General features: G+C 44.6%; 1 protein-coding gene across 3 annotated transcripts in view; it reads right to left on the reverse strand.

Moving 5' to 3' along the window:
• DAB1 (DAB adaptor protein 1) overlaps positions 1–18,423 on the reverse strand; it is a 419,282-nt gene that overhangs the window by 189,843 nt on the left and 211,016 nt on the right. The window lies entirely within an intron of this gene.

Here is an 18,423-nt window from a genome sequence, read left to right on the forward strand (position 1 = left end):
CTTAAGCACAAAAGCAGACATTCTAAAGCACATTCTGTAGATGAGGAAGCTAAGACACAGAGAGGTGAAGTGACCTGGGCAAGGTCACACAGCTAAGAAAGGAACAGAGCCAGGATCAGAATCAGGGTCTTCAAGACCTTAAAACTGCTGTACTTGTTCTCAAGAAAAAGTTCCAGCTCCTGGTGAATCTCAGGAAGACCCATTAGCTCCTGAGACTACTCTGTCTTCTGTAAAATGCCTGTTCAAAACTTTCCCCCAATAGGGAACAATTCAACCCACCTCTATGAGTCTTTAACGCCCAAATCCAACAGACCTAAGATGAAATGCAGAGAGGAAGGCAGACCCACCACCCAGAGACCATCGCAAAAGGAGGACGGAGAAGCAGAAGCACATACAATTCAAAGCTGGACTCTGTTAGGGGTCTAGAGGGGCGGTGTGCTATAGTGCCATCCAAGGGGCTCCACGACTCAACTGGCTAAGTGCAGAATTGGGGATCCTTCAGAATTACGACTTGTTTTGGTACAAAGGGCTGTGCATCTGATCTAAGGACGAGACTTCAGATCTGGAGATAATTACTTATTTGCCAGAGTTAATTAAGTCCCTTAACTCCCTGAGTTTCAGTTTCTTCACCTGAAAAATGGAGCCATTCACATCAGCCATACTACTTCACAGGACACAGAAGAGCAGGAAGTGAAATAACGCCACTGTGTATGTATTCGGTGAGTTGTCAGCTGCCATAACAATGCAAAGCAATAGGAATCACGAGTGATGGGAAATGCACGCTAATGAGAAAGGAACTTGAAAATAGAAGCTCTTCATGGGGGACCTGACTTTGGCTCCTCAACTTCGGGATTTTGCATTTTATCAAAAGCCATTAGCTTCCCAGCCTTGGTTTCCTTAACTGAGATATGGAGATGCCCACACCTGTAAGACCTCACAGGATGGTGCGATGTTCTATCTTTTTGTACTCACGGCACACTTTCAGATCTGAGAATTTGTAGGGGAGCTTAAATAGATTTAAAGACTCAAAACAACAAATTAGCAATATCTATGGCCCAATCGCTGTCTGTACTGGGGTCTGGCTATCCATTAGCCCTTCCTTTCCCACTGACTCACTTCTTGAGGGTCGCCCTGTGTCCTCCTATGTGCTCCTGATGCTACGTGCTCCTACTTGTTTCCTCCTTGATGGCTCCGTAACAGTGATGGGAGATTTTTCCATCTTGATCAAAATGTCAAAATACACCTATGCAAGGCTTAGCATGTACCACCAGTCCTGGACCACCGGTGCAGAGTCGGGGCAGGAAACCTGGTTCTCATGGGGTAGTGACCCTGCTTAGGTCGCTGAGCCCCAATTGCCTAATCTGTACTAAGTGGCCCACCCCTGCTGATCTCCTAGGGTTGCTGTGAGAATCAAAAGATAGGATGGATGTGAAATCGAACAGACGACCATACTGTAATAACAGTGCTGCGCTGCAAGAGCTGAAACCATAAGAACTGCGGTTAGTGTCAGACAAGCAGCATAGCACAGCAGCTGAATGCAGTGGTTAAAATATGGGCTCTGGACCTACGCAGGTGGCTTCAAATCCCAGCTCCTCCACTTACTATAGGTGTGCCTTCGGGTAAGTGATTTAACTTCTCTGGGCCTCAGGTTACTCACCTGTGACAGAGGACTGAATGACTTAAAACAGGCACAGCACTCAGGAAGCGTGAGCTGCTGTTGCCAGTGTCACCATCCCTCCGCTTTGGCCGCTTGTCTTTCTTATTATAGCACTGCCGTCCCCACGTTCCACGTTCTCCACCCGCACGTGGCAGTGCCCTTCTGGGTACCTTCCTACCCCTTCTGCGCCAAGGAGCACAGCAGTGCCGATGACGTGCAGCAGGGTTGGGGGTAGGCTGGCGTGGGTACTTTAGCCCTCCCTTGTTAAAAAAACCTTTCAATTCCATTATCATGCCTATATATATATATTTTTTTAAAGCTGAAATCTTGACTGTTACATCTATTTTTTTTTTTTTTAACTTTGGATTTATTTATTTACTTATTTATTTTTGGCTATGTTGGGTCTTTGTTTCCGTGCGAGGGCTTTCTCTAGTTGCAGCAAGCGGGGGCCACTCTTCATCGCGGTGCGCGGGCCTCTCACTATCGCGGCCTCTCTTGTTGCGGAGCACAGGCTCCAGACGCGCAGGCTCAGTAGTTGTGGCGCACGGGCCTAGTTGCTCCGCGGCATGTGGGATCTTCCCAGACCAGGGCTCGAACCCGTGTCCCCTGCATTGGCAGGCAGATTCTCAACCACTGCGCCACCAGGGAAGCTCCCATGCCTATTTTTTAAAAGCCATTAAGTTGTGTTTTTCTTGCATCCTGTATTTTTTAAATTGTGGTAAAATACACATAACATAAAATTTACCTTCTCAACCATGTTAAGTACATAGTTCAGTAGTGTTAAATATATTCACATTGTTGTCCAACCAATCTCCAGAACTCTTTTCATCTTTCAAAACTGAAACCCTGTACCCATTAAACAGCAACTCTCCATTTCTCCTCCCCACTCCAGTCCCTGGCAACTACCAATCTCCTTTCCGACTCCACGAATTTGACTGCTCCAGGTAGCTCACATAAGTGGAATCATCCACTATCTGTCCTTTTGTGACTAGATTATTTCACTTAGCATAATGTCTTCAACGTTCATCCATATCATGGTATCATGTGTATTTTTCAAAGCACCAACCAACTTTTTGTATATGAACTCTGGAAAGACTTCTGAATTCCCTCTATTAATTAATTATTTAATCAATTTTCACAAATAAATTCATTTAAATGAGAAACACCACAGTCTGGAGTAAAAGCATGGTAACTTGAGCCAAACCGTGGCTGAGATCCTGGACCCAGCAGTTATTAGCGATGTGGCCTTAGTCAAGTAACTTTAACCTCTCTGTGCCTCCGTTTCCTCATCTGCAAAATGTGTATATAGTGACTCTTAGTTCGTGGGGTTGTTGTGAGGATTAAATGGGTTATTTCACGCCAAGTGCCTAGAATATCCATCCCCTGGCACATTCAAAAAGTGCTGGATATTTTATTATTCGATGCTTTTCCTGACGCCTCCCCTCCAAGACAGTGATAAAAGGAGAGGCTTTGATGGCTGATGCAAGAGCAAAGGGCAGGCCTGCTCTGTGAGGGCCCGAGATGGCTCTTCCTCTAACATGCTGTGCCACTCTGGGAAAATCCCTTTCCCCCTTTGGGTCTTCGTTCAGAAAAAATAAATCCATTAACATTTTAGGTGTTCGCAATTCTTTCCTCTCGCTGAGCCAGCTTCCTCAGCACAGCTCAAGTCTCAGTGCCAACTTCAAATTCTCGTACCATCTGAAACCCACTGGCCTGTGTGATAGTGGCAGTTGTGAGCCACGCAGAGAACCCAATTCCATGGGCGATGTGGTAGCACATCTCCAGCCGGTCCTCAGGGAACATAGCCACACCCCCTGCCGGCCCCGTCATTATACGATGCAACCCATACTGCGCCCCTGAGGCTTTGCTTACAGACAGATGGCAGGACAAGGGGCTTGTTACCATCCACACCCCTATTGGTACTTACGGTCATTTGTAACAGTGGAAGGGTAATAACCTTTGGATCTTAGGTCTTGGGATAATGAACAGAAAATGACTGAATAGAAAATACCCTTCCAAGTTCTACCTTCAAAGGGATGGGTAGATATAATATACTCTTGCCTGATTTGGGTTTCCCTGTCTCTCTGAATCACCCCGGTGCTATGTCAACGTGGCATGCTCATTCCTTCTTCCACTATCATTTATTCATCAAACATTGCTGAGTCTAGTAGAAGCCAGGCAATAATCTGCTGGGTCAAAACAGCAACATAACTTTCAACGTGATCTTCTATCCTCTTTTTCTTGCTCTCACCCTTTAGAACACTCCTCAACACAGGGTGCCCACTGATACTGACAGGTTATCTGTTTAATACTGAAGGGGACTTTTTCTGCCTTCATTCATTAATGGTAGCAAAGAGACCTAACATTCATCAAGCACTTCCTGTGTACAGGCTGAGCATTTAAATGTGCTCTTATTTATTTCTCTCAAGAACACGTTGGCCTTATACCATGATATTCCCATTTTACAGAGAGGAAACTAAGGCGGAAAGCAGTTCAATAACTTGGGCAAAGTCTCACTGTGGCAAGGCCCAAGACTGAACCCAGTTCTCTCCAAAACAGCGTCTGGCTTCTCACCAGAGCCCAAACTGTCGCCAGCCACTAGCGAGGTGGAATGAAGTAAGTTTTAAGTCAGAATACATCTCCCATGTGTGACCTTGGGCAACCAGCCTCAGCTCAGCCTCAGTTTCCTCAGCCATGAAATGAGAATATAGGGTTATTAGGAGGATTTAAAGAGAGGCAGTCGTAGAATCCCTAGGAGTAGCACATACACTCAGTATATATTTTTTTAATTTTTAAAAAAATTTATTTATTTTATTTATTTATTTTTGGCTGTGTTGGGTCTTCGTTGCTACACCCGGGCTTTCTCTAGTTGCGGCGAGCAGGGGCTACTCTTCCTCGCAGTGCACAGGCCCCTCACTGCGGTGCCTTCTCTTTGTTGTGGAGCATGGGCTATAGGCGCGTGGTCTTCGGTAGTTGTGGCGCATGGGCTCAGCAGTTGTGGCTCGCGGGCTCTAGAGCGCAGGCTCAGTAGCTGTGGCGCACGGGCTTAGTTGCTCTGCAGCATGTGGGATCTTCCTGGACCAGGGCTCGAACCCATGTCCCCTGCATCGTCAGGCAGATTCTTAACCACTGCGCCACCAGGGAAGCGCATACTCAGTAATCTGTGGCTATTACAAGTAAGAGTCCAAGTACACAACTTTGTAGGTGGGTAGTGTGGCTTCACATTTCCCTTAGAAAGATCATTATGCCCAGTCAAGTAAGCCTGGCAAAAAAGTGTACAAATTTTATGAATTTGTAGATATAAAAGTCTAGAAAATGAAAGCAAATCTACAGTGACAGAAAGCAGAGCAGTTGTTACCTGAGGACAGGGGTAGAAGTAAAGGGCAGAAGGGAAGATGACAAAGGGACAGGAAAACTTTTGGAAGTGATGGATGTTTAGTTACCTTGATCTTGGTCATGGCTTCACAGGTGTATACGTATGTCAAAACGGATCAAATTGTACACTTGAAATATGTCAATATATTGCATATCAATTACACGTCTATAAAGCTGTTTTTAAAAAAGGCATTTCTGGCACATGACTGTGCATTCTCTATGTAGGGAGGGGCCAGTTTTATCTACGCTAGCTCAGTGTGGCTTCCTCACCATGGTATCACAGCCAGAGCTGGAGCTGAGGTTGCCGGGCTCACGTCTCAGCAAACCTCTCTTCTCTTTCTTAATTTGTCATGTGGCAGAAGGAGATGACCAGGCAACATCAGTGGAAGGTGCGTGGAGGCTTGGCTAGTCAGGGAGCTCAGCAAACATTATTGGATCATTTGATGAAGTCTTAGACAACATAACGAGGAGAAGCTTTGGTTAATGAAAGGGCTTTAATAATTCTCAGACTCAGCCCAAAGCTAGTCTAGACAATTGTGCTTAATGAAGATAACTTCTGAGCCTTGAGCCATTGGGCATCTTTCAGTGGGGTCAACCAAACCGGCAAGACTCCAAAATATTACAGTTACCACAACAAAGACAAACATTCAGATAAATCAGAAAATGAAAATATTCCTGACTTGTAGGCACATCATATTAAGTGAAGAATCAATAATGTCTGATACAGTCCCTTTTGCTTGTGTAAAACTTAGCCTTTATATAGTCTGGAAATTCGCTTTTATTTGGCATTTCAAAGTAGGGAGCAACCATACATGACGATAACTGATATTAGCAATAAGAGAAGCTAACATTCATCAAGGATTTACCATATGCCAGGCACTCCCTAAACACTTCACGGGTACTTGCTCACTGGATCCACTCAACACACCTATTACTACTAACATTATCCCCATTTTAGAGATGAGGATATGGAAGCACAAAAGTTCACTAACTTGATTAAAGCCATCCAGCAAGAAGCAGGGTTTTAATTATTAATGATAACAGCTACCATTTCTTTAGTACTTACTATGGGTTAGAACTTTTCCAAGAACTTTGTACATTTTCTTTTTAAAAACTGATGTTAATGACCTTTTTTTTTTTTCTTAGATTCCATATATATGTGTTAGCATACAGTTTTTGTTTTTCTCTTTCTGACTTACTTCACTCTGTATGACAGACTCTAGGTCCATCCACCTCACTACAAATAACTCAATTTCGTTTCTTTTTATGGCTGAGTAATATTCCACTGTATATATGTGTCCCATCTTCTTTAAAACGTCATGAAGAACCTAGGGGGGTAAGATGGGAATAAAGACACAGACCTACTAGAGAATGGACTTGAGGATATGGGGAGGGGGAAGGGTAAGCTGTGACAAAGTGAGAGAGTGGCATGGACATATATACACTACCAAATGTAAAACCGATAGCTAGTGGGAAGCAGCCACATGGCACAGGGAGATCAGCTCGGTGCTTTGTGACCACCTAGAGGGGTGGGATAGGGAGGGTGGGAGGGAGGGAGACGCAAGAGGGAAGAGATATGGGAACATATGTATATGTATAACTGATTCACTTCGTTATACAGCAGAAACTAACACACCATTGTAAAGCAATTATACTCCAATGAAGATGTTTAAAAAAAAAATGATGTTAAAACCACAACATGAACTAGTTACAATTATCTTCAACTTACAAATAGGGACACTGGAGCTTTTACATATTAAGTGATTCATTCAAGATCCCACACTGCTAATTAGTAGTAGAGCCCAATTTCAGAGCCAGATTCAGCTCATTCCATTTCCAGAGACTCATTAGAGAGCACAGTTTCATATCCCCTTTGAATAACTTCCTCTTCTCAAGACCGCAAGTTCCATCACTCAGCTATGAGAGGCAGACACACAGACACCAAAGGGCTGAAGGGACAAACACCTGTTTAGCTTCACTTGTATGTTTTAGAGTCAGTTATTTTTAAAATGCAGGGAATGTAATCTTAAGGGAAATGCTTTGGAAAGCAATATGGTGGATTAAACTATGGGAAGGTGATGATTTAGCAAACTGCAGAGGTGTTAGTAAAAATGAAAGAGAAGATCTCTTTGCATATCATCTCCCCAAAGAATATCACCTAAGAAACATTCTTTGCACATAAAATAATGAAGCTAGAGTACACATAATAAACATCAACTACAATCAATGAAAACCTGCTTTTCTCATAAACTCTGTCTGCCAAACTTACACCAGTAAGGTAGAAGGATATTAAAATACGAGCTGGAAGAAATGAGAAGGGATATTAGTAACTTCCAGCAGCCTTAGGTTCATTAACATAGCCTTCCCTTCTTTGTAACTATTCTACTAAATACTGAACATTTACTAACACCTACCACACTACAGAGTAAGAGATGGGGGGCTGAAGGCATGATGCTGCCCTCAAGAAATCCACAGTCTAGCCGGGAAGACAGACATGGTCCTAAAGCAAGATAATTAAAGAGAGTATAATGAAACCCCTCATAACCTCCCTACTCTATTCAGAATAAAATCCAAACTCCTGAGCACGGCCCCAAAGCCCTCAGTTTAGAGACTCACTTCCCACTACTCTCCCTACACACCAGGAGTATAAGCCTCCTCTCAGTCCCCAAGGGCCCCAAACTCTTTCTCCTTTGCATTCTCTGTTCTCTTTCCTGGAAATGCCCCCTCCATCCACATCCTGGCCCAACACACAACACACACACACACACACACACACACACACACACACGTTAAGCATCAGCTTTTCCTGGGAGAATGAAGAATTTCCAGAGGAAGTGGCATGTCAGCTGGAATCTGAAGGAGGAGACAAGGTATTTCAAAGGAGAGAGGAAAGGCAAAGGCAAGGCAGAGATCCGGTGGGTAGAGGTGCTGACCCGTGAAAAAGCAGGCAGCCTGGGTGAACGGAGGGATGTGTGGGGTACTGAAATGTGTGGGGAGCAAATAAGAGAAGAGCACGAGTTGAGTCTAGTTCCCAAGGGTCTGCCTGTCAAGGCCAGTACCCTGCAGTGGGCTGTGTGCACCACGGAGGCCCCCAGAAGGGGACGAAGGAGGGCAGTGGTGTCGCGAAATTTGTTTTGAAAGAAAAAGCCTGTGGCAGCTGTGTGGAGAAGAGACTGGACTTGACCAGATGAGGAAACTGAGGCTGGGGGAAGGGAAAAACACTTTCTATGGTTACAATTAGCGAGGAGTGGTGCCTGGACTCAAAACTGCCATGGTACCTAAGTCCCAACTACCTGCCATGGGAGCCCTCTAGGTCGCTTCCTTGTTATCTTGCTAAGAAGCTGTTAAGAGGTCCCTCTGAAATGGAATCAAAAGAACAGGGCTCAAAAAGAATGTTTATAGATGTATAACTAAATCGCTTTGTAGTACGGCAGAAATTAACACAACGCTGTAAATCAACTATACTTCGACAAAATAAATGTTAAAAAAAAAAGAACAAGGTTTCTGCAGCTTTGAGTAACTTCTTCTTTTGCAAAGTAAAAGTTCTAACTACCTATTTTTTAAAAAAGGGGATGAACTAGTAGCTATCTTTTAAGATATCCACATAGAGGGTACCTCAGCCAGGAAGAGGGCATCAGAAAGTGCCTCGTGCAGCTCACATGGGCCACACAGGGGCTGCCCCAGAGAGACGTGTTCAACACCTGGGTGCTTTGTCACCTTCACTTAACGACTTGGAGGGAAGCAACGGCTGGCTTGCCTCCTGATGGCCCAGTGGCCACCATTATGGGGAATCGTGTCACACCGGGGGGAAATGTGACCACAGCCATAATGGCTGTGAGTAAGCAAGGGGACTGTGGGCTCTGCTTGGATCATTTCTTCCACATCTTCCTGGTGCAAGAACAACTCTGACTATAGTGAAATCATGGGATATTGACAGGGCAACTGCGCGTGTCTGGGGAATAAAATCTCGGCCACCAAAGACTGGACCGTGTGGAAAGAAGAGATGATAGGATCTGGAATCAGAAGTCCTCAGCCCCACGGCAGCTCCATGTCACTGTGACTGTGGGTCAAGTGTTCTCCCATGTCTGAGCCCATGTTTCCTTGCCCATTAAATGAGGAGAATGACCGGTCTACTGCAGGATGGATCTAGCCTAGTGCCAAGTGGTGCTAATACTCAGCAGCATCTTGCGGGGCCCAAATTAGTCCAAGATGCAATATATAGAGTCTTACAAGCCTCCTCAGGGGGAGTCCAGAGTCTGTGGAGGGGGTGGGGTCTGGCCAGGTTGAGCGTCAGGGCTCAGTTGAGTGGAAAAGGTACAGGATATTCAGGGAAAAGCCACTAATTAAAGAGTCCCCAAGAGAGGCAAAAGAGAGCTGAGGCCCACCCAGTGTGATCTGCCATCTAGCAGATGAGTTAACTGGTTATTTCTTTATCTGTTTGAACAAACATGTATTATGTACTCAGTGTCTGCCATGTACTGAAGTCAACTCTGATTTCACCGAGGAATCCAGACTAAGCCTTCTCTCAAAAAGTTCACAGCACAAAGTGAGAGAGTGGCATGGACATATACACACTACCAAACGTAAAATAGATAGCTAGTGGGAAGCAGCCGCATAGCACAGGGAGATCAGCTCGGTGCTTTGTGACCACGTAGAGAGGTGGGATAGGGAGGGTGAGAGGGAGGGAGAGGCAAGAGGGAAGAGATATGGGAACATATGTATATGTATAACTGATTCAATTTGTTATAAAGCAGAAACTAACACACCATTGTAAAGCAATTATACTCCAATAAAGATGTTTAAAAAAAAAAAAAAAGTTCACAGCAGATATTAGCCCCAGGCAAGCACCAGGTGGTGGGAGTGGAAAGAGGAAAGGGCATCTGCCTTCAAAACCTGGGGAGGAGAACTCAAGGATGGTTTCCTAGAGGAGGTGAAGTCTCTGCTGAGTTTAATAATCTGAGTGGGAGGTGAGCAGGGCTGGAGAGGCGGAGGGAAGGAAGCCAGAGCGCAGGCATGGTAGTGGGGCGCCCTGAGTTCGGGAGGGGTGCTATGAGCAGGGCAGGGTGGCAATGAGGCAGGTGTAACCTGCAGCATCTTTCTGTACAGTGAACATGGGAATCTTCCCGTAGGACATGAGCAGCCAATGAAAGGGTTTAAAGCAGGGGAATAATATGATTGCTTCAGTTCACCAAGGAGGTGAATAACAAATGGGGGCCAGAATGAGAAGCTCTGGTGTTGTGCCCTGCTCTCCTAACAACCCCCATATTAATTACCTAACTGACCTCCAAATCAAAGCTTCAAAACTGGGGAAACATAGAACACGAACTAAATCAGCAGTTCCAAAACTGCTGGGTATAACAGACCATCACTTTATTTCCTGAGCCAAAACCTTGGGTTCTGGCCCTGCCTCTGCCATCGACAAGCTGTGTGGCCACGGGCAGGTCCCCCATACTCCTGGAACCATGAGCACACCTGCAGCCTATGGGCTTGGGACCAAGAGATCTCGGTCTCTAAGCAATCAGCCCTGTCAGTGCTGTAGTTCTAACAGGACTATGTGAATCAAACCAGTATTTCATTTAATCAAGTCCCTATTTCAAATGAGATCATCAGAATAACTTTAGGCAAGGAACTCTTTCTAAATACTGCCTCCTAGCAGATCTAAAATTACTGGTGACTATGCCCCTTTCTCACCTTGGCTATCTTTAGCCCCTGCATAGCTGTGGTTCAGCTACACTCTAGCCTGAGGTCAACCTGTTTGCATCAAATAGTGTGTTTTAGTTGATAGAAAGGATTCATCTAGCATATATTTACTGAACACATACTATGCACCAGGCACTGTTCTAGGCACAGTGGGTAAACATCAACATGGTCTCAGCCCTCATGTAACATGCAATTTACTCTGTGACAGGGAGGGGAGGCAGTAAGCAATGATTAATCTGACAAAGAAATAAAAATCTAGTCTTGGTGCTCTATGTCATGTACTGGTGACCAGCACATGATCTGGAGGCAGAGTGACTCTGGGTTCAAACCCAAGTCTGCTGCTTCCCCTGGTACACTCTGGGGCAAGCGCCTTCATCTTTCTGGGCCTCAGTTTCTGCATGGAAGTGTGCTAAGGACTCAATGAGTTAATATATGTAAAGCTCTTAGGACAGTGCCTGGAACTGAGTAAAATAAATGCTAGCTAAAATTTTAATAATTACATTTGACCAGCCCCACAAGTGATTTCATGTGTAATTTTGTAAGTGAATGCTTGAAGGTGATGATCAATAAACAGGCAAGGTTATAGAATAAAAAACAACTCATGTTTATACATCACTTTCCAATTTACAAAACATCTTCATACATTTGCTCACTTGATAATCAAAGCAAAGTTACCTGCAGTAGGTAGGCAAGTCAAGACATTTTTCTTAATGTCCTAATTCATTACAGGGTCCTTAGAACTTAGCCCAGGGCCAGAGCAATACTAGGCGTGCAACAGATGTTTCTTGAATGAACAAATGCCGATGAGAGAATTAAGGCAGCATTTACCATGAGACCGCCACTGTGCCTGATGCATTACATACATTAAATTCAGAGAGCTTAGGTGATTCTCTCAAGGCCACACAGCTAAGCAACACCAAGGGCTGGATGTGACACCAGAAGCCACTGCTTCTTCTGCAAAGCCACTGAAAAAAGTGCAAAGAGAACCCCTTGCCGTCAAGTTTCTGTACCTTTGTCAATGAAACCCCTCTTGCTTGCCACATGGCAGGCGTTCATGGTGGGCATGAATGAGCATTCACTCATTGTTAGTCAAAAAACATTCACTCTGTGCCTACTATGCTACCCTGGACCTTAGGTGTGTGTCTACAGGTGTACGTCTTGGCCGAAAGACGGTATCCATCAACTTCCAAACCCTTCCCAGGAACCAGTCCTGTAAGACCCAGTGCACGAGATGCCACCACCCTGGAGAGTTGTCTGGATTCCACCAGCAGGACTATCCCAGATCAGGACCCTTTAAGCACTTCTTCTGCATTTTGGTCGTCACCTTCAACATCCCACGTGACCCAGCTCCTGCCTATGTCTCCAGACTCGCTGGTCAAGGGCATGCAGCTGCCTTCCTGGGAGGCCTTCTCACAAACTCTTCCCTCCCCCAGAACACTCTCTATTCCCTACCTGTGCCCGTTCTTAACCAGCTGATTCCCAGTCACTCTTCAAGTCTTAGCTTTAATGTCACATCTCAGGAGACTCCACTTTCCTGGGCTTCACTGCTGATGTTAGGCTCTCTCATCTATGCTCTGAAAGTACACTCTATGTTTCAAAATTCATACAAAAACACATGTCAGGACGGTTGCAGGACCTGAGAATTCAGCATGAACACAACAGACAAAACTCCCTGCCCCCATAAAAATTTCCTTTCTAGGCAGATGTAGCATTTTCTCCCAGAGCTCTTATCAAAATTGTAAAGAATTCTTTGAAAGATCATTAGCTGGCTATAATTCATACTCAGTTGGAAGATGTATAAGAATAGGGATCTGGCTTTGTGTTCACCATTAAATCCGCAGAGCCTAGCACAGAGCCTGAAACCTGGCAGGTACTCAATAGGTTAGCTCTATGGAAGTTCGGATGAAAGATGATTACATACACGAATGAATGAATGAGTGAATGAATGAATGAACGAATGAATGCAGTTTAAATTCCCAAAGCATCTTACACAGACTGTTTTAAAAAATAGGTTAAGGAAAAGGAAGACATTCAAGCTGCCACTGTCACAAATTCAAGTACTCCGCCATCTTTAAGGATTCCCTTCAATCTCTGATGTGTGGTACGCATATTTCTGCCAAGCAGAGGTATTTCAGAACAAGCTGCAAGGTAGTAATTATCTCCCCCAATATTCCTATAAATAGTTTTAGGCAGCCCTCCACCCCATTCTTGTTTCATTGCTGGATTTCTGGGCTGAATTTGAAAAGCAAATATTTTTTTTAAGCGTTGGCAATTTGGAAGCTATAGTTGGCTTACAGAGACTGTGCTTGCAGGTGTGAAAAAATACATTTTGCATACACAAAAAAATACAAGGAGGTCAGGCTGAATCCTTTGAAAATGTGGCCTTACATCTTTTTATTTTATTTTCCTGAATTTTTGATGAGGACAGATTTTTGTTGATGTGCTGTCCATTTTAATAGCACTTTGGAATTTGGCAGTTCCACGTGGGAGCGCATTGAAATGCAAAGAGAGGCCAGGTCTCTAACGTGGATCCCTTTACCTGCATTCACTCTGGAAGATGAGAAAATGTAATATGGAATTAACTACTGGATTACCGGTTGAATCAGGATTAGAAACTGGAGGATTATGGGGAGGGTTCGTTCATTGAAATACTAATTCTGAACAGCAGGTGTCAAAAAAAAAGAAAAAAAAGTATCTATAGCCTCCATTTGGATAAGCACTTTACAGTTTAGAAGAGCATTTTTAAAAAACACATCCATTCATTATTTCATTTGATCCTCACTGAAAACCTGTGGTTAAGTTATCACACTGGTACCAGTTATCTTTTTTCTGTACAAATCAGACCATATAGTTCCCCACTTTAGTAGGTTCAGAGGGACCCTGTTGCTTTCACCTTGAAGTCCAAAGTGAAGGCTTGCCATATCTGGATTTAACCCACGTTCCCCGCTATGTGTTCCATCATTTCTTCATTCCCAAGTGATGAACATGCAGGCACAGTCCTTGCTTACCAAGATCTTCCAGTACAACAAAGGCAGGCAGACAGACCATCAATTCAAGCAAATGTGTGTTAGGACGTCCCACAATAGGGACTCCTGAAAGAAAGGGGGTCTAAGTTGACATATGTTAGTTGAGATCTGAGTTAGGTGGATGAAATATGTGGGGGCAGGTTGGGGTGGTCACCTAGAGATGGATTCAGGCAGAGGAAACTGACTACAAAGCAGTGCAAGAAAGAACACAACCCCCGCACGCCCAAACACAGCCACACAGGATAAATGCCGGCCAACTGGTCACACCTCCAAGTTTTGGACAATCTGACAGAAAGATCCCTTCATTCTCTCTCCAGTAGACAGACTCTTACTAATCCTTCAAGTCCCCTCTTACTTGTCATCTCCCCCTCTGCTTTCTTGGCTTCTCCATTAAGCTTTGCTTGTACATCTATCTCTTCCTGCTAGACTGTAAGCTCCCTGAGGGCAAGGAAAGTGAAGTGTGGGACTTGACACACAAGTGTGTGGATGAGCTGAACGGGGAGCCACTGCCTGGGACAGTGAGTAAGGGGGCCTTGCTGAGATGGGAACCGGTCACTCCCGAGACTGGCTGTCACCATGCTGCCCTCACTGCTGCTCTCAACAGCACACGTGAGTGACAGTGGCAGTGGCAGCTAGAAGACCAACTGGGCCAGCCTGTAAACTAAACTGCAAGAACAAATTGACCAGTGGGGATCCTTGTACGATCCCCACCTGACAGCTGAGAAAGGCCTCATGAGTGATTCATTAATGGTAAAGCTTATTGCATTCTGTGGCCTTTGCATCGGATACACTGTCTCCCTTCCAACACAAACCCATATCTATGCTTTTTTCATCCTCTCTGTCTCTCAATGCCTATTTCCTTGAAGGACATAACACAACCCACTGTAGTTCTGGAAAACTAGTGAGGACAAGGAGGCATGCCTTACTGGGTTTGGATCAAACTCTTCTTAGAGCAGTGCTTTAAAACAAAATAACAGCAGAAATTTTTCCCCCAAATTAAATAGTACTCGGAAACCTCCAAATCTAAAAAAGATAAGACAGTTGTTTTGAAATGGGAGTGGGGGGCATTGGGTGCCATTTATTCAGGCTTGCCCTTGACCTCCCGCTCCTGAGGCACCTCCACAGACCTCAGGATTCACAGAGCAAGAAATGGAAACACCAGTCTAGAGAAACGCGAAGTGTCACTACCAGTGGTTCTAGCAGGTTAGTACTTAATCCATGCCTGAAACATCAAGGGGAAAGACCTGGATTTGGGGACATCAGAGTTTGATTCCAGAACTGGGCACTTATTCGATGACATGATCTCAGGAAAGTCATTTCAGGCTCCTTCTATGTACAGTGGGGATCCTAACAAAGGCTTTGCTGGGATTGTCCCGAGGGTTCGAGAAAATGTATGCAAAATATTTCAGAGAATAGGCAAGCAAGAAATATAAGCTGAATTGGCATTTGTGATTAAGGCTGATGTGCTGTTTATTACTGCCATTTACTTTTACCAAAGTTGTGTTTCATTCACTGTCATCAGATATACGCCTAGGAGGCTCTGAAGAATGGCAACCGTTCTCCAACCCACACCCCCATTAAAATACAAATGGCAACACTGATTTTAAGGAGCTCTCAATGCAGAGAAAAAAGATCGTTGCAACAGTTTTGCAGATGAGTCTCTCACCTTTGGAAAACAAGGCTGCTTTGTGGGAAATTAAAGCCCACCCATTGGAGGGTGTTAACTGAATTTCAGAGAAAGGTGCTCCTCTCTGAAGGCATCTGGTCCCTTCGTGTATTCTCTTATTATTACAGAGTTCCTCAGTTATCGTAAAGCATGAGGGGAAGATCCCTCTGCACCCAACTCAAAGGAGAATTTGTGAGACCATCTAATAAGAGGCAGGGTCTCTCATGAGCCCTGGAAATCAAAATCTCCCACAAACTTGGATTTCCTGGCAGCTCTACCTCAATAGCAATGAACTGGTTCAGCTAATGTCACTCATTATTCTTTCCAACAAATATTTATTGCTCACCTTCAATGTGCTAGGTATGGAGTAGAGTAGTAAACAAAAAAGATAGGTCTAGCCCTCTCTGAACTTATCAAGAGAGGCAAGCAGGGGATGGGGTATAAAAGTTCCCCCCACTAGAGCCCCCAAAGTCAGAGACTTTACCTACCTGGAAATAGAACTAAGAGTGATTGACCACCTACTATGTGTCAGAGACTGCAGGATGTGTCCATACGTCATCTCATCCAATTCTCTAATGACCAAAACCGAGTCTCAAAAGAGGCCAACTTCCTTGCTCAAGGTCACGCACCTAACTAAGTGGCCACCCTGAGACTGTCTGGTCTCAAAGTCAAGGCTATTCCAATACAACTTGGATCTCCAGTGCACAGGCTGAACAAACCTAATTTCATGAATATGTACAATGTCCCCAAGTACATTCACACAGTGTGACCAGAGGAGGGCCACAAAGAGAAATCAGTGCATCTGCATTGAGAAACCACACGTCTTTATTCGCTCTCCTCTTTCTCACTCTCTTTTTTAACGCTCTCTCCAATACCAATTCACTTTATCTTTTTCAATAAGCATTTATCCAATTTAAAGTCAATGAAAAATACTGTACATTTTTCAACAAGTTTACATTAAGCACTGCAAAAGTGCTTATGTTCTTTTTAGTGCGGATGGCGCTAGAGCACGGAACACATTTGAATATGCCTTTAATTGAAGTCCAAAGGGGTTACCAGGAAGCTGGTTTTGTTCTGTAATAGAGGTAAGTAAGAGCTTGTTAGAAAGCCTCTGGGGATGAGATAGGGGTAGGGAGAGGGCGGGGAGGCAGGGAAACAGAAGGGAGAGGGAAAGGAAGGAAGGGATGCTTAGCAAACAGAACTGAAGACATTAGGATGCAGGAGATGATCCCTTTCATCACCAGCCTCCTCCCCAGCCTGGAGGATGGAATGGGGTCTCCCTCTACCGGACAGCGCCCCACTGGGCAGTCCAAGGATCTAGGCTCTATTACAGCTCTACAAATTCCTAACTCCGAATGCCTCATTGGTAAGATCTGTAATGTGGGAACAGTGTTAAGTTTCTATGAAAAGTGGCAGAGCCTTCAACACCAACGCATTATTTTCACCTCTCCTTTGTATTTCAGTTAACATTTCAGGAACCAGGTCTGTCTCCTCCATTTGCTGTTCCTCTCACTAGACTAGACAAATGAGCACCATCATGTGCCAGGCTGTGGCTCAAGGCTTTTCCTTTTCCTCAAAGAACTGTGTTGCAGCTCAGATCTGGCTTTCACATGGTTTCTCTTGCTTCTAAAGACACATGTGAAGGTCCACGATCCTTTTGGTTCTGCTGCTGGCCTGTGTCTACAGATCAGAGCTGAGTCCCAAGCATGGGGCTCTATCAAGAGGTAGTGTGTAGAAGAAAGGAAACTCAGGGGAGTTTTGAAGTCAGGAAGACCTGGGCTTAATTACATGCTCCTTCAGCCCCTCTGAGGTTCCTGTCAGATAGGGTGTCATAACAAACAAGTGCCATGTTGTGTGTACTATGTCTGACACATGTAGAGTACGCTAATGAAAGCCACACTTATTTTTATTGTTAACAAATACCATTTGCTCCAGATAGCATAGGAATGTAGACGATGAAACTTTGAGCTCTTCGGTTCATGACTTGCCTCAAAAGAAGAGCAGAAAAAAACTTTTATGTCCTTTTACAAAAATAATTTCATAAATTAAATTTCTAGCCTCTCTCTTTCCAAAAGGAGTTTAAGCTGCCTTTGCTAGATATTTATTTCCTCTGGCCAGGCTGCAAGTCTTGGGATGGACTATGTATTTATATCTTAAAGGGCTTAGTTCTTAAAAGTTGAATAAAGCCACAGCTCAAGACAAACTGATGGCTGATCTGTCAGGTCACGTGCAAAGTGTACACGAAGGTCAAAGACCTTGAAATAGAATATGACCTTCTGAGACACCAAGCTGGGAAAATACTTCCGTGTCTTACTTTGAGGTACCCTAAAGCAGGACCTGAAATAAGGATTCCAGTGCAGGTAACTGACTTAGGAGAAGCGAGAAACACTGGCAGGGCAAGGGAAGGGGATACGGGAAGAGAAGACAGCCAACAGAAGTTGGACCAGATTAGACCAGATGCCAGAAAACTCTAGAAAACAGAATAAAACACACAACCTCAATGATCCCACCAACTGCCAGAGTCATTGGTTAAGGGGCTGCAAGGGATGTCAGCAACCCTGATCAGCAGAATGGCCTTCCTCAGTTCCAGAAAAGTCTGCAGAGAAATGCAGCTATGGGCATTCAGCACTGGAATGGCAGAGGACAATGGATATTGGGGGATGGGTGCCTGGAGCATCTGCTCCCCTTCCTAATGAGGTTTCTTGTCTAGATGCCGTGGATCACCGTGTTTCCTTAGGCAAGACCAATGCCATCTGACTTCCTCACCTGGACCACCCCTTCTTATCCTCCAAGAGCCATCTCCTTAGGCATCTCATCTTCATGCACCTCCGTACGCATACCTTCTCTCATACCACCTACGTTCAGCATCATACTAAAACCACCTGCACCTTGATCACCTCTGGAGGTGACACATCCAGAATAGAATCCAGAACACGATCAATGCACAGCACATGTTTGCTAAGATAAGGAGTCCACTCTTTCCTGAGTGCTCTTTAAAG

Source organism: Balaenoptera ricei, chromosome 1 (assembly GCF_028023285.1).
Source record: "Balaenoptera ricei isolate mBalRic1 chromosome 1, mBalRic1.hap2, whole genome shotgun sequence".
Taxonomy (NCBI): domain Eukaryota; kingdom Metazoa; phylum Chordata; class Mammalia; order Artiodactyla; family Balaenopteridae; genus Balaenoptera; species Balaenoptera ricei.